This window comes from Strix aluco, chromosome 12, assembly GCF_031877795.1.
Source record: "Strix aluco isolate bStrAlu1 chromosome 12, bStrAlu1.hap1, whole genome shotgun sequence".
Taxonomy (NCBI): Eukaryota; Metazoa; Chordata; class Aves; order Strigiformes; family Strigidae; genus Strix; species Strix aluco.
Genome location: NC_133942.1, coordinates 8207440 through 8223672, shown reverse-complemented (window position 1 = coordinate 8223672; position 16233 = coordinate 8207440). Strand labels below are relative to the sequence as shown.

The window sequence follows — 16233 nt, the reverse complement described above, 5'->3', positions numbered from 1 at the left end:
GGGAGGCCGCTATAAGGTCTCCCTGGAGCCTTCTCTTCTCTAGGCTGAACACCCCCAACTCTCTCAGCCTGTGCCCATAAGGGAGGTGCTCCAGCCCTTCGATCATCTTCATGGCCTCCTCTGGACCCACTCATGCAGGTCCATGTCCTTATTTGGGGACCCCAGGGCTGAACACAGCACTGCAGGTGGGATCTGATGAGAACAGAGAAGAGGGGGAGAATCCTCTCGCCGTACCTGCTGGCCACACTTCTCTTGATGCAGCCCAGGATACCATTGACTTTCTGGGCTGCAAGCGCACATTGCTGGCTCACAGTCAGTTTTCCATCCACTAACCCCCCCAAGTCCTTCTCTGCAGGGCTGCTCCCAATCTACTCATCGCCCAGCCTGTATTTGTGCATGGGATTGCATCAACCCATGAGGTTTTGGTGAGTTTGGATCATTCTGGTTTGAGTTAAGAATAATTTCTTTCCAAACATTATAAATTTTTATGCTAATGTGAACTTTGGATATTTGGTATATTTGTGTTTTGCTACATTTCTTACTGTCAAGATAGTTAATGTGTTGCCTAAGTTAAGTATTTAATAACTTGGTCTGAAGATAAGGAAATTTTACAAACCACTGCTCTTTAGAAAGAATCTCTTCAGTCCAGTAAAACAGTAACGATAATATAAAAATGAAAAATCCAAGTTTTATTTCTGTTGAAGTTGAATTTCCAGCACTTTGTATCTGGAGTCTCTGAACCATTACTATACTAACCCTTTGGATGCAAATATAGAGCAGGCCAGCTTTCGAGGAATATGTTTGGAAAGTTGGCACACTTCCTGTTAGTCATGCCAAAGAGGTAAATTGTATGCTTTGTCTGCTACAGTGTAAGTGGACCGTATTTCTGTTGTGAACAGATTTAGCAGGCTAGTTTTATGCTAAATATAAACAGCTTGAGAATTACACCATTAGAATGGCAGGTGTCCTGCCTTGGTAACATACTGTGAAGAAATTGTACCAACAACAAAAACCTTGTGGTGTTTTTGATTTTTTTCTTTTTTTCTTTTACCTGTCCATTGAAAAATTACTTTTATTATTTTATTGCTTATTCAGGTCATGTACTTACCCTGGACATGAATTCTCAACTCCTAAAACTAATACTCATATTGCTAATGACTCTATTTGCAGGTATTTAGCCAAAATTGTATATGAATTTCTTGTCCTTATTCAAGATGAAAGTGTTCACATTACAGACAACCTCATAACTTGTTTATAACCTTGTAGTATCTCTTGAAAGTGACATATTTAAATTAATGTTGGCAGTGCAATAGATTTTTTTGTTTCAGTTAGCTTAACTGTCAGTACTTGGAACCAGCCACCTTTGTTACCCTTCCTGCAGGGATTTCAATGTAAGACCTGGATCTGGTGATAGTTTTGTTTTATATGGGGTTAAAATCTGCCATGCACATAGTCAAGCTATTTAAAAGGTTCTTGTTAATGTATTTTCTTTAGCTTTTTGAGAAGAAAGATAGAGATGGTAGCTATTGTAATAGGCAGTCATTTTAATTGCCTAATGTGAGAGGGCGACACCTGAGACTTTGGAATTTTTCTAAATTGCCTTATGCTATAAATTCCCTTTTGATCCAACTGTAAGCCTAGCCTAATTAGGGTTGGTTTGGGTTTTTTTGTGAAAATGCAGGTTAAATATGTTTTTCTGAAGAGGAAAGCTTGACTGGGGATTGGGAGCAGGACCAGTGTTATATCATGGCTTGATGCGCCTCTCTTGGATGAGTAGCTTGAAGGGAAATGTGAACCTACTGCAAAAGATGCTTATTTAGGAGAAGTGTTTGAGGCCTGACTGATTCATGACTTAACAGTGAAGAAAAAGAAGTTCCCATTTTTCTTTTTTTGTAGTAGTTACTTATGACAGCTGAATTCACACTTTTTCATAAAGATGATGCAAATATACTGTTGTTTATTTATATTGCTGTAGAACTGCTGAGGTTCAATAGCATCCACTGAACCAGTGAATCTTTGCAATGGATCGCTGAATCACTGATGCTGTAATGCATGTCAGCATAAATGGCTGAGAAATCTGATTAATTTTGACCTGAGTGCAAGTACATATTTGGATATTCTGAGTGCATACCATCACAGCATGGGAAGAAAACAGACCCTATGCTGAGGAATTTCTTTCTGATACTATGGAGTTGTGTTCACTGCTCAGGTGTTAGTATCCGGCAGAGAACTGCAACTGTTCTGTGGCAAGCTACACTTTCTGTTTGCATGAAAAATAGGCTTAACATCTTGTTTACAATTATTAAACTGCTTACAGATTGTCTGGTTGGAAATAAAGAATAACATTAGCACAGATTCCAAATCGTAAAAGGTCAGAAATTACGGTTAGTGCAAATGGTACCCCGATGAGGAAAGTGCCATGTACTCATTTTTGAAGACCTGTTATTTCATGTCATTACCACCTGTCATTTTCAATTACTATGTATTGTATCACGTGATTGAAAATTATGTATTTAGCTGTTTTTAAAAGATTGTATTTTATGCTCAGATCTAGAGCTAGAGATTTTATAATAAATGAAGAACAATTGATGATGGCTGTAGTTAACTCCTTGCAGACCTTGCAAGCCTGGCATACTTAATAGTGGTTGACACTTGTCATTTTCTGGATACTTCCTGTAGTAGTACTCGGAGGGTGAGTGTTATTCACATCATGACAAAAGAATAGCTGGGTTTGACACGTGGCACCATTCTAGTGTGTGATTTCTTAGGAGGGCAGTAAAGCGTGGCTGCCTTGTACTTCAGATCACTCCTGTGAATCAGTCAAATTTACTTTCTGTCATCAAAGGAAGGGCATTGCAATTTGGTGCCGGGATGACATACTGTTCTGGGCAAACATGTTCCAAAGAACTTACCAAGCATGACCGAATGTCAATATTTGCTGTAGCTTTTTCTGTAGTAGTAGTAATAACATAATAATAATAATTAAAATAAGTTACCATTGAATTTTGGTAGACCTTCTTTGCCTACCTTAAAAGTGATAACAATTCACATTAAACAAGATTTTGTCTTTCTACCAGACAACAAAATTAGAACCTTTTTTTCTTACTTACCTAGAGAGGAAGCTGGAGTTCAGAATAAAGTTTGAGTAATAACTGCTCCTTTATGGAAAACTACTGCTCTTGAAGAGCCCTGGACAGGAAGAAAGTAGTATTTGCCTGACAAAACTTCAAATTCATGAAGACACAAGAAGACATTTATCTCTTTTCTTAATCACCAAAAGTTGGCTCAGCTTTGTTATGTAAAAGATCTGAGATTTACATAATTTGGAAAATATATCAGAGTATAGTTGACTTTAAATGATGCAGCTTTGAGAAGAAACTAATGCCGTACTTTCTTCTTGTGTTGTAGAATTTACCTGTTTTGCCTTTTCAGACCTCCTCAGTGTCATCCTGTGTGTGCAGGATGCTCTAAAGATTGACAGATAGAAGCTGCAGAGCAGTAGTTAAGGTCTGATAGAGTGAAACAATGATAGATCCTTAGGGGTTGAAAGCTGAGTTTTGGCAGACCTGTGCAGGGCTGACCTACTTCCGTTTGTGAGGTACAAAGGAAGAAAGTGTAGCTTGAATGCTTCAGCTCACAATGAACCACCATTTTGATAAACTTCAGAGTTTTTAAGGAATAATGTTTAGTTCCAAGTATAAGGGAAGAATTGCATTTTAGAGTGTAGTTTCACCTGGGGGATAGTCAAATTTGCCTAGACGCTGAATACCTTGTTCCAGTAGGTGAATTCTGATCATTTATGAAGTATCTGACACAGCAATAGACTATGTGGTATATGTTGCTGATTATAATCAGTAGAGAACAGGTTTCTTTGGTTATTTTGAGCAGTTAATCTGGTTGAAGTCAAGGACAGCAAGCAAAAAGACCCAGAAGCGTTGAGTGGTTTGGACCAGAGACAACCTGAGTGGCCTGTTACCTAGGGAGAGTGGGGCAATCTGTATTATGATCTGATAAATAGTAGTTTCTAAACCTAAAGTGTACATGATAGATCATATATGTCTGGTGGGGAGGAAGGGCAAGAAATGACATTGCATATCATTTTGCTCTGCTTTCTGTAGTGGATTTCCCACTATAATGAACATATCCTGTAATATTTTGATGGGGAAAATAAAACAAGTTAATTAAAATTGAATTTTGTATTCAAAGGTAAATGTTGTGTTTCAGTTCATACTATTAAAAACTGATTTACCTGCAGCAGCTATTTTGGGGTATAGGATGCTTATTGGTAATCACATGTGATGAAATTAAATGCAGATTTTCTGGGTTTATGTGCAGTGTTCTTCAGTTTACCTTCTGCAGTTGGAAAAGCTTGCTGCTTTCAAGGTAGTACAATGCCTAAAACTTGAAAAATCAGTAGTTGAAACCCGGCTGCAGGCATAAAGGAGGCTTTAGTCTGATAATTTAGTAACTTTTCCTCATTAACCAAGAGAAGTGTAGTACTGGTTGTGGTATGATTGTTCAGTGTTTCATGGTTAGTGTAGTTACAGTATCTTAGAGGAACATTTATATAAAATATTTAAAGCTTTACCATAATGGCTTTTGGTAATGAACTGTTAGCAAGATTAAAACCTGATATAAACCACTTGGAAAAACTAAAATGAGAGCTTCTTCAAGTAGTGTCAGGCTAAGATTTCCATTACCTCTTTGTAAGACTAATTATTCACAGTATATGAAAGCGCATGACTGTCAGTCTCTAGTTGTATTTCTGTGGTGGGCTCTTTATGCACTTGTCCTGGCATGGAGTGTGTACACCCACGTGCTTGATCTCAGAACACCCTGCCTGGGTATCCCTCATTCCTGGCAATGGCTGCTGTGTTACTAACCCTAGTTGAGCCAGTCTGTCCTCGAGAAAGGAAAGCCTGGGCATAACTGCAATTAGCCTGCAGGCTTACCTGAGGTACATAAACTCAGTGTGTTGCTAATCCGTGTGGTTTTGTGTGTGTTATGCCGTGCTTTTGGAGGAGGTAGCACATGTGTTCTCAGAAATCACCTGCAAAAACATGGTTGTTGGTTACAAGAATATTTAATGTGGTAAATGCCAGAGGTGGCTTTGATTGTGAAAAATCCTGTATTGATCTACCACACAAAAATATTACTATTGTTTTTTAATGTCAGTTTGATAAGTAAAGTTGTATGTAGCTCAGTTTTACTCAGGCTTGTGATTGTTTACAGTAAATGTTCAGACAACCTTAAAGTTACTGTAGCTTTCAGGTATATTTTTGGTGGTGCCTTATCCCACCATTTCTTCACTTGGTTAAGATGCCTCCCAGTGCTTTGTGCTGAGTACCACCTTACACTTGAAACAGAACCTGAAATGCATGTTACTTGGCATGTCTAAATAGTCAGCTAAAATCTGACATAAGTTTTTAATATTTTATAATCTTTCTGCCAGTAGGCTTGATGTTGCTGCATGAATCCTACATTTGCCAGCAGAAGGTAACTCAACATTTTTACACAAATAAGAATGGGAAGCCTGGTTGCAGCCTTCATTGCAAGGCAAACTTTTGAATGATTCTTCCTTAGTGTGCACGTGTGTGTGATTTTTATATAAAGTGGTGAAGATCCTTGTCTTAAAGGTAGAAATTGTATCAAGTATTACATCAAAAAGGAACTTTGTATTATAACAGAATTAGGTTTTCCCAATTATTCCTTTGATATATTCACGTCCTATTTAAATTGTGTTTGTACTAGCACACTCTGAAGCCATTTTTTCTGTACTATAACTTTATGAGTTCTAATATTAGAATATAGGAACTGATCTGTACTGGTCAATAGGATGTCTCTGCCCAGTGAAGATGCTTCCTGCTTCACCTTCCAGCTACCTGTTGTACAGTTGACTGAAAGCAATTCCATTGCAAACCCTGCAGTATTATTAAATGCTCATTGAGTGCGGTGTGTCCTACCTAAGCATGTTGCAGACCCTCCCACGTCAGTGTATGTAGCAGTTGGAGCATGTTCTCAGAATGTTGTTTTACAGAGTGCATCTTGTTTGTTGTGCTGATGAGCAATTAGAGAGATGGCAGAAGAAGAGAATGGAGGAAACACTCAAAAGGAGGATAGGAGCTTTATTCCTGTGGGTATTTTTAGTATGTGGAGCTGAAATCCAGATTCAGGATGCAAAGGAATTAAAGTACTAAGTTATTGAGAAGAGTTTTGAAGGAGGGTGGGAGTCTGCTTTTGGATGTAGTTTGGGGACTATATCAGGTCCTGTTGAAGATGTTCTTTGCAGTGTACTGTGAGTGGCTGCATAGACCATATTTCTCCATTCTCTCCTTAAATCTGTTTGGTGGAATTCAGCTGTATTTTATAGGGATGGGACTGGTAGCAGGGATTCAGCCTCTGAAGATGATGCTTATAATATCCATGCCTCATAATACTGTATATTTCATATCCTTGTAGTAATTTTACTCTCTTGTAGTCTTTAAGAAAATAATAAAAGATAAGTGGAGGAATTAAGAATTGAAAGAAGTCACACAATACAAACATCTAAATTAGTACCAGCTTAAAACGTCCATTCAATGCCTTTGTTGTGTGCAAGGAACATAAAGTTTTTTGAAGCATGGAATATACATCATAGAACTAAACTTCCCAATGTCGGCGGGGGGGCGGGGGAGGAACTATTTCTCTGTTTATAGCTCAAAATATTATGTTGTTAGCAGATTCATTTAGCAGGGGTGATACAGTTATGTGGTGATGAATGCCAACAGGATGAAAATACAGGAATTCATATGTTGTGTAATGGACCATGTATTTTGATTTGCTTTGGATTTTTACAGCAATGCTCAGCTAACAACAGTAAGAAAATTAAAAAATAAAAACCTACAACTGAACAAAAGAACTCCAAAAACCCCAAACAAAAACCCCTCCCCAAAATACAGTGTGGGAATACGCACGTAAACCCAATAGAAATACGTGGGCAGAAATATTTTCCACATTCAAAAAATGTAGTATAAGAGGATGCTGGAATTTACCTTTGTAGTCTCAGTAAGCCTGTAATCCAAATGCTACTGAATTAAACTATGTTATCATCAAGAATTTTGAGAATGCAGAGTAACTAGGAAAAATCTATGAAGGGCAAAACTATAGTTTTCTTCTAATTCACAGTGTAGGATTCTGGAGTGGAATTGAGAAAGCACATTCTACTTCAGCGCTTTTCTTCTTGTTCTGTAAATAACATTACTAGCACTTGAACCACTTCATGGAAATGTAGCTGCAGCTAAGAAAAAAAAAAGAAAGGGGGGGGGGAGGCAGGGGCTTATGCTAAAAATTACTCCAAATATTTAGAAAGCCCTGTTGAATTTTGTGTACACTTCCAGAATTAGGTGCTTTATGCACTCATTGCTCCCACCCTACAATAAATTAGGAATGTTAGTAAGTAGGCTCATGCTGTGAACAAATCCAGGGTTCAGGGCAGCTGGTTTGCTGACTGCGCTTTTGGGCAGTCGAGTTCCATCTCTGACTACATTCCAGGAAGTGAGGACAATAGAATAAACAAACAGTGAATAATAGTTTTTAGGTTCCCTTTAGCTCCATTTGGTAGGTTAAAAAAAAATACGTGGCTACTTCAGCAGTAATTACCCCACTTGAAAAATTAACGTTTTTTTCCACAGTCACATTTGTTCAAGCTAGTCTTAAAACATAACATAGTATAAGCAATTTTTTTTTCTCAGATTCCACATGATACATTGATTTTTCTACTGTTAAATATTGAGGTAACTGAAAATCTACTATTTTAAATGAAGTTGTAATTTTGAAATATGGTATTTAAGTCATTAGCTTGCTCTGGTAGTACATGCAAATGCATTGTTTTGTTCCTTGATGTAAAATGTAAAGAGAGCAGTTCCTTCACCTCCCTTCTTCCCAGTCACGATTCTGATTAATGCTTACGTGAGTAGATAGATCCTCCTGATAAACTACAAGAAAATAAATTTTTAGTTCACCATATTTGGTTTATAGCTTGAAAACAAGAGCTGATTTTTTTTTTTTTTAGGTTTTTTTTTTTTAAGCAACAGTTCTGTTACAGACCTGCACCTGAAAAGAGCAGATTTCAAAGCAATTTCCCAACCATTTAAATCACAATGATGGGAAATGAACAGTGTGTATTGAACTGGAAAATTTATTTGGGGACCTTTGTCACGTGTTACTAGAAGGAAGCAATAATGGTATGGTCACTTCATTCTCTGCTACATCAGGTTTTGTTGTCCACTGGATGTGGTACATTCTTCAGACACTAATTTTACAAGTTGCTTAAGTGTCAGCCTTAATTGATGAAGGCTCTGAGTAGAGGTGAAGATGCTTTCAGCTAGGACTTGGTGCTCTCAGAACTTGGGGATTTGGAAGGGCTTCTGATGTCTTTGTCAACAAAGGACTGAAAATGAAGAAAGTTATTAATGTTGCAAGTGACTGAAATACTTCACAATCACATTTGAAATGAAGTTTAGAAATTTAAAACATGTGCAAGTATGGAGAAGTAAGTAGTGCTTTCCAGGAAGTACGGTGGCTGGCGAATTCACGGGCTGTACTGGACAAGATGTTGACGTGTTACGGTAGTACAAATACTTATGTTACAGGTAAATCCCTTATACACTGATGTAGCCTACTAAGGGAATTTATCAGATATGCAGACGTTTCTGTGCACTGAACTTGCTTCTATCCTGACCTTATATTTTAGCAGAAAATCATGAGGTGCAGGCTGGTGGCACACCTTTTCATTAAACTTAACTGTACATCCTTTGTGCATTACTGGAGACTCGGTAGGCATTGAAAAGTTGAATTAGTGTGGATTAGGGGTCTAAATTTCAAAGTAGTAAACTACTACAATGTCAATTTTAATAAAGGTGCAGGTGATCTGTTGGATGCTGAAATAATTGTTCTAATATACACTGCATTTACTCTGACCTGCAGTAAGTTGGTTAACCTGCAGTCAGTAGTTGTGTTGACATAGAGCTGATGTGGCTTAAAAGTCCACTGAAAGGAAAAGAAATCACTTTTCTAACAAACCTAGACAAGAAAAACATCCTGTGATGAATTTATTCCGTTGGAAATTTTGCCAGCTTTGGTTGGTTAAAATTTGCAAGAATTCTTTTGTTGCTGTAGGCTTTTCTCAGTTAAGAGGCATTCCTTGTTATGTAGGTATATACATGTGTAACTTTAACTTGCTGGTCTTTTTAAATTGATACATAAACTTGTTTCAAATTTGGATAGCTGTTGTGGATCAGAACTTCATCTGAATATTTTAGTTGCTGTAAGAGTGCTCCAAAAGATCTAAAAGTGGGATAAAAGCCTTCCATAACCACAGTCTGCACACACGGAACATACACAAGCCTTTCTAGCAGCAAGATCTAGGCCATCTTCTGTTTGTCCAGACATATTGCTGTGCCTGGAAAAGACAGTCAATCTTGTAAACTTTGAGATACTTGAAAAGAAGGTGATGTTTATTTCATAGCACGGGGGTGAGGAAGGGGAGGGAATTGATAAATTGCAATTTGTTTTGGTGATCAAACTGATTTACCCATCCTCATGACACGAGTGTTAAACCTGTATGCTATGTTAGCTTTTATTTAGAATAAAAACTAACAAATGATCCTAAGAATTGTAGGGGAAAAAAAGAAAACAAAGTCTAAAAAACAAAGCCTAAAACCACCCAAACAACAAAGCCCACCCCCTCAAAACAACCAAAACCTTTGAAACAGAATTTCTGGCATCTTTTAAAACCAAAACAAAACTATTAATTCTATTTTTATTTTTCTGCAATCATACTCTCAGAAGGGGGTTCACTGTGAAGGGAAATTGCCTGGAGAGGCTTGTGCTGTGCTGTTTTCTACTAAGTTACTCCATACAGAGACTGTAAACCATAGAAAAGCACAGTTAATGCAAAATAGATGTCTCTGAGAGGTCAATGTGATTGTTTAATTTATATTAACACCCTGTCTTGTGCTACAAGTGTTTTGTTCAGTGACTAGACAATTTCAAGGTATTTACCTGTAAAATCTCAGAGTTCATTTATTACGAGCTTTTAAGTGTGAATAATTTGAAAGCCTGGATTGAATTGTATTTTTTTGAACTTAAAGCTATTCATTTGGCAATGCAAATTCTGACTCCCAGAGAAAAAAAGGAAACTTATAATTTCCGGAGTTGCTTCCTTTCCAGTATGTTGGCAGAAGGTACTTTAAAACTAGAAATTAATGGACTGGGGGGATAAGAAAGTAACTTGTTTGTATCTTTTGTTACAGACCTGGTTACTGGAAGGATTCCACGTGGTCAAGCAGTACTTTCAGACAAGCTTATTTTCTATTAAATGAAGTTTAATTTTGAGGTAAGGTTCTGTTTCATTTTCTTTGGTTTGCATATAATGACATAATAACTCCTACAGTAATTAGAAACTTATCTGCTGCCTGTATATATGAGTATAATATTTTCTTTAGAGAATGCATGAAATGTATACAGCTGTGTTTGTGAAGAGAGAAATTGAGCTGAAAAAGAAATGTGATGCATGAATATTGAAGTTCCAAGTAAACATTCCAGTTAACAGCCAGGAGACCAACCTGACCATTACAGCTATTGACTATTTTTAAACAGTTTCCAGGGAGACTGGAGAATATGATCATACAATAAATGAGTTCTCTAAGCCTTAGGAAGAAAGGCCATGCCTTTCATTGGTATGCGAACAAATAGCTGAGAAGATGGCTTAACTTTGTTTCATCTTAATACATGTAAGAGAGGTGGCAAAAAGAATAAGGAAAAATCATTACTAGAATAACTGCACAGATACATTATCGTTTCTATACTGTAACGCTTTGAGAAGAGAATGTCACAAAACAGTAAAATTTGGGCAAAATGTTGATAAATCTTGCTCCAGAGTCTTAATCTGTTGGAGTTATTCTGACCTTGTACCCATTACTGTTCTAAATGTGTCTCTGGCTTTGACGGCTCATCTGGAAATGGTGCTTGTAATACTAAAAGGTCGCTAATGGAATTTTGTTCTGCTATTCTCCGTGTTTGAAAAATGTCTGTAGTGAACTTTCAAAGCAGCCTATAATTAAAGCCGCATGGCAGTTTATCTCAGATGTGTCTAAGGACAAGGTTAAATGAAGTAAAATCACTAAATAGTTGTTCAGGATATGCATTTCATCATAGGTGCAAATCTTAAGAGAGGGCTAGATGGTTAGCAACACTGTTTTATTCTTGTTATTAAACATTTTGAGCTAAACATTTGTAGAGCATTCTGATAAACAAGCCTGTCGGCAAGAACCTTGTAACTATCGTATTTTCAAGAGTTAACACTGCATTAAGTCCTCTTTTGCAATGTCTTTGTTTTCCTCATTTCACTGATGCTGCTGTCAGGTCACTGTTATCAATTGTGCTATCAAATAACATGGCTAAAGATCTTAATTAGCTTCTGATTTTAGAAATTTTACAAGAAGTATTACCTCTTCATGTAGTTAAGACTAATTCTCTATGGCCATACAACTGATTGAACTGGATTGGTAACTACTTGCTAATCAGACATAATAGGTGAGTTTGGGAATATTATTGGTTTCTTAACTGTGAAAGGAGATTTCCCCCAGGAAATGTTTTCAATTCATTCATGCTGGTCTGATTCAGGAATGAATCTCTCAAAGTCCACAATGATTTCCCTCCTTTCTCTTGGCAATATGTCAGTGCTGCTGGGTGCTGTATATGTAAGTGAAGAATAGGAGAATAATCTTGTACTCAGGAAATTCAGTGACCTCTTCACACGGGATCATGGTTAACTGGTGGAACAATATCCCAGCAGTACCAGAAAGTAACCATAGTCTCTAGTGGAATCACTGCTGGTGAAGAATATGAATAGTAAGGAATGCTTTAAGCCCTTTTCATGCATACACTGGAAGGAAAACAAATGCAAAACTTCCTGATAATTCAGTCAGCTTTAAATGTTATGCGATTGTCTTTGCAGAAATCCCATTCGTTAGAAGAATTTTTTTAGAGTTAATGGCATGTGTTTATTTGGAATTTACTAACACAGAAATGGCCAAGGAAGCTGATTTTTGCCTATATGCCATGATTCAGTGGTTTTTGTTCATCAGGCTGTTCAGATATTAAGACATGAGAAACTTGATGTTGAAGTAAACTTGCCTGTATATGACTTTGATAGGGTGGCTCACTTGTCGATATTGAATGCATTTGAAAGGCTACTTGCATTGTTGCTCTTGAGTAGATTGACAAGCAGTTCTCTAAGAAGCAAATTTTAGCCTTTCCTAACGTAGTTAAAAGCCATACCAGTTGTGACAGCAGAGCCAAACATGTTTGCATTGGATGGTAAGCAAAGTAAAACCTATTTATTAAAAAAAACCCCAGAAAAAAGCAACAAACAAAAAAACCAACATGGAAATAGGCAGGGTGGGTGTGCTAAACTGTTCTGCTTACTCTTTTTTTCATAAGTGAAGAACATTCTAAAATATTGTTACAGGAAGATGCACCTGTGTGTCCAAATCCATGTTATACAACATTAGTTCTTAAAGGAAAAAAAACAAAGCCAAAACAAAAAACATGTTTCAGTTGGAGATTAGCTCATGACAATATGCTCTTTCCTTCTATGAAATTGAAGAAAGCAGTCACATTGATTTTAGTATGTTTTACTATTTATGTTATTTTAATGGTGGTGATGGTTGAATAACTTCTTTTAAAGCAATACAGATACCATGACGCGTGAAATGCTTATGGACTTATTCCAAAGACATCAGCGTATAACTTCTGCTGCAGCCATTACAGTCATATAGGGCAAGCAGATCAGATTTAGGTCTTTTGCTGCAAGAGTTCTTGAGTGTTACTCCCTTCATTCTGAGTTTTTGTTCAGTTTGGGTTTTTTGGGGGTGGTGTTGCATAGGGGGTGGTTTCAATTAGTCACCTTTTTCTATTGTGCAGTTACTGTAGTCTTTGTAAACCACATGATCACCTATGGTGAGCGGGTTTTAAGTCCCCAGCCTCGATCACTGGATCAAGGGGATTTCCATTTACTGCATGTATTGAATATTCAGAATCATCTCCTCCAAGATGGAAAGCTTTTTAATCTACTTTGCTTCTGTTGAGTGGACTAAAACTCTCAAAAAAGGCTTTGTGGAGTCGTAAGTACAAGAACGTGCTGATGTGTACAATTTTAGTTCTGGGAACACGTGGACAAAAGATGGAAATGGTCAAAAGGCTATTGAATCTGCTTTCTGAATTGCTGTATCAGCACTGGAAGAACTTGCTCAAGTGAGAATACAGTAAATAGGTTTTTTGTTAAAATGACTTATTCCAAGATGTTTTTATCTTTTTCATATGTGATCCAAACAATAAATCACAACTTCTTACCGATGCCATGATTTAGGGAGAATAAGCAGGTGGAAAGTTTTCTAGCTCTCTTCAGGGTGTATGAAAAATCATCTTAGTCTTGTTATTTTCATTAAAATAGCTGTGCATAACTAACTTCTCTTTGAAATTTCCCATTCAAATCTCCTAAGTTTACAGTTAAGATTATTGAGGCTCAGCAAAACATAACTGTCTTCTTGAATGTGAGAAACTCCTAAGTTATTTAAACTTAGTTTCACATACTTCAGGAACAGCATTGGCTAAATGCCTGGTAGAAGAAGGCATTGCTGAAGGCCTGTGCTGGTTCTGACAAAGAACAGGTGGGGAAGCAGAGTCTCTCAGGGGGGAAGATGATCTAGCCAAATCAATAGCAGCATCCATGTCTCATTCCCTGAACAGTGTCCTAAACTTTAAACAGGGTGTTTCTTTCAGGTTTTGTTAATAGTGTCACTTAACCATTGAACTTGCATTTAAAGCAACTGTGGTAACACGCTTTCCACAAGAAACAGGCACTCCAGTGAAGAATAGTTGTGACACAGCACGTAATAAGCAAGTAGGAAACTGCAATAAATCTGAGATTCCTGCCAAAGCTGGATAGATTCCTGTTTTTAATATCTGGCTTGGTGGTTTTCAATATTTAATTTCAGTTTTTTGGTGCTTGTTTTCCCCATTTTGAATGAAGTGTATGTTTTATACCAAGAGAATAGGATGTAAATAGAACTTGGAACTGTGAAGAAACTTATTTGATGTTTTAATGGAGAGAACTGGGAAATAGTGGTGTGGGCTTAGGTTGTAGTAGGCAAGAAAAGTGTTATACAAGAAAACATTTCACTGCTGTCTTGCCTAGTTGTTACAGTAAGGTACATCTTAGAGGGAGAGGATTGGAGTTGCCCAAGCAAATAAAATACAACAGCATAAAAGGACTCTTCCCTGTAATGGAACATTTCTGTACTAGTAAGAAGGATGTGGAAGGCTTGAAGAAGTAAGTCAATTAATCTCATGTTTATGCATAAGAACTTTAGTGTAGGTTTCAATTGTGTAATGCTGGGTGAATGTCGTACACCATTCGGGTGCAGAATATAAGATTTAGCACAGTACTTAATTCCAAATATGTTTAGTTAAACATCTTGTAAAAAATCAGTGATTTGTGGCATTTCTTTTATTAACTGTGGTAGTAGCCCCCCTGCCCCTCCAAAAAAACAGTGGGACTGTGCCACTAGTATCAGCAATTATGCCGAAGTTTTATTTCAAATTTTTCCATTTAATATTTTCTCTATATCCTTCTGCTGCTAGTCCATGGATAAGATTACTTCAGATTTTTAAAGTATTGCATTATTAATCAGACTGTAAGTATATAATTCAATATGATGAATCCAATGAGCAACTGGATCCAATGGTGCAACTGGAGCTGATTAACGATGCTGAGCCTGCAGTAACTGTAAAGAGGTTTTATTTTAAATGCTTGATATGTGTTGTTGAGGTCTTAAATTTACAGCTAAAGTAGTCAGCCATTCAGTCAGTGATGCTAGTGGAGGAAGGAAGAGTAGGAGGAAGACTTTGACCTTGAGTGCACTCATTGCACTAGACAACATATTAGGGAACTGTGTATTCTCTTTAGTTCCTTTTCAATTGGAAACTCTCTCAATGATATGCAACGCTTCCAAGCCATGATGATTTTTAGGGATGTATGTGTGCATGTGCTTGTACCATACATGCACACACAAATATGCTGTGTTTATGTAACATTAGTGTATATGCACAAACCTAAAAACATGGTATATCAAAGTGTGTTGGGTTTGTGTGTGTGTGATGGGTTTTTGGTAGCAGGGGAGGGGGCTACAGCAGTGGCCCCTGTGAGAAGCTTCTCGAAGCTCCCCTAGCTCCAAGTCAAGGCCGGGCCAGTTAGTGATGGTGACTGTGCCTCTGTGATAATGTATTTAAGAAGGGGAATGTGGGAGGAGGGGTGGGAGTTGGGAGGAGGAGTTGTAGAGACACTTCTGCAAACACTGAGGTCAGTGGAAGAGAGGAGGAGAAGAGGCAGGGGGATGTGCTCTGGAGCAGAGACCCTCCTCAGCCCGTGGTGAGAGGGCCGGCTGTGCCCTGCAGCCCATGGGGGTCACCGGGGGAGCAGATGCCGACCTGCAGCCCATGGAGGACCCCACGCCGGAGCAGGGGCTGCGCCCAGAGAAGGCCCGGATGCTGTGGGAAGCCCCTGCTGTTGTAGTTTGGTGCTGGGAGGGCTGAAACATGTGGGAGGGACCCACACTGGAGCAGTTTGGGAAGAGCTGCAGCCTGTGGGAAGGAGTCACATCGGAGAAAGTTCATGGAGGACTGTCTGCCCTGGGAGGGACACCACGCTGCAGCAGGGGAAGAGTGTGAGAAATCTTCCCCCTGAGGAGAAAGGAGTGGTGGGACTGACCACAACCCCCATCCCCTGCCCCACTGTGCCACTGGAGAGGATGAGGTAGAGAAACTGGGAGCAAAGCTGAGCCCAGGAAGAAGGGAGGGGTTTAAGATGTGGTAGTGCTCCTCACTGTCCTATTCTGTTAAGCGTTGTCATTGGTGTGTTTGAATTAAATTGATGATGTTGTTCTTCTCCTAATGAGTCTGTCTTACCTGTGACTATAATGGGTGAATCATCCCTCTCTGTCCTTACCTCGATTCCTGAGCCTTTTACTGTATTTTCTCTTTCCCATTCCTGAAGGGGAAAGGAGTGAGCGAGCAGCTGCATGGTGCTCAGTTGCCCTCTGGCCTCAAACCATGACACAAAGTCAAACAGTACTTCTAAAACTGACGCTTGGTATATCATTAAATATGTTATTTGCCATGGCAGTCATTTTA

At 38.3% G+C, this 16233-nt stretch overlaps 1 protein-coding gene across 5 annotated transcripts in view; it reads left to right on the top strand.

Moving 5' to 3' along the window:
- The window catches only part of TLN2 (talin 2), a 209931-nt gene that overhangs the window by 56507 nt on the left and 137191 nt on the right, over positions 1-16233 (top strand). For all 5 annotated transcript variants that reach the window (XM_074838031.1, XM_074838029.1, XM_074838033.1 and 2 more), the window contains exon 2: positions 10293-10375. The gene's annotated coding sequence lies outside the window, so the exon portion shown is untranslated. The remainder of the gene's footprint in view (positions 1-10292; positions 10376-16233) is intronic.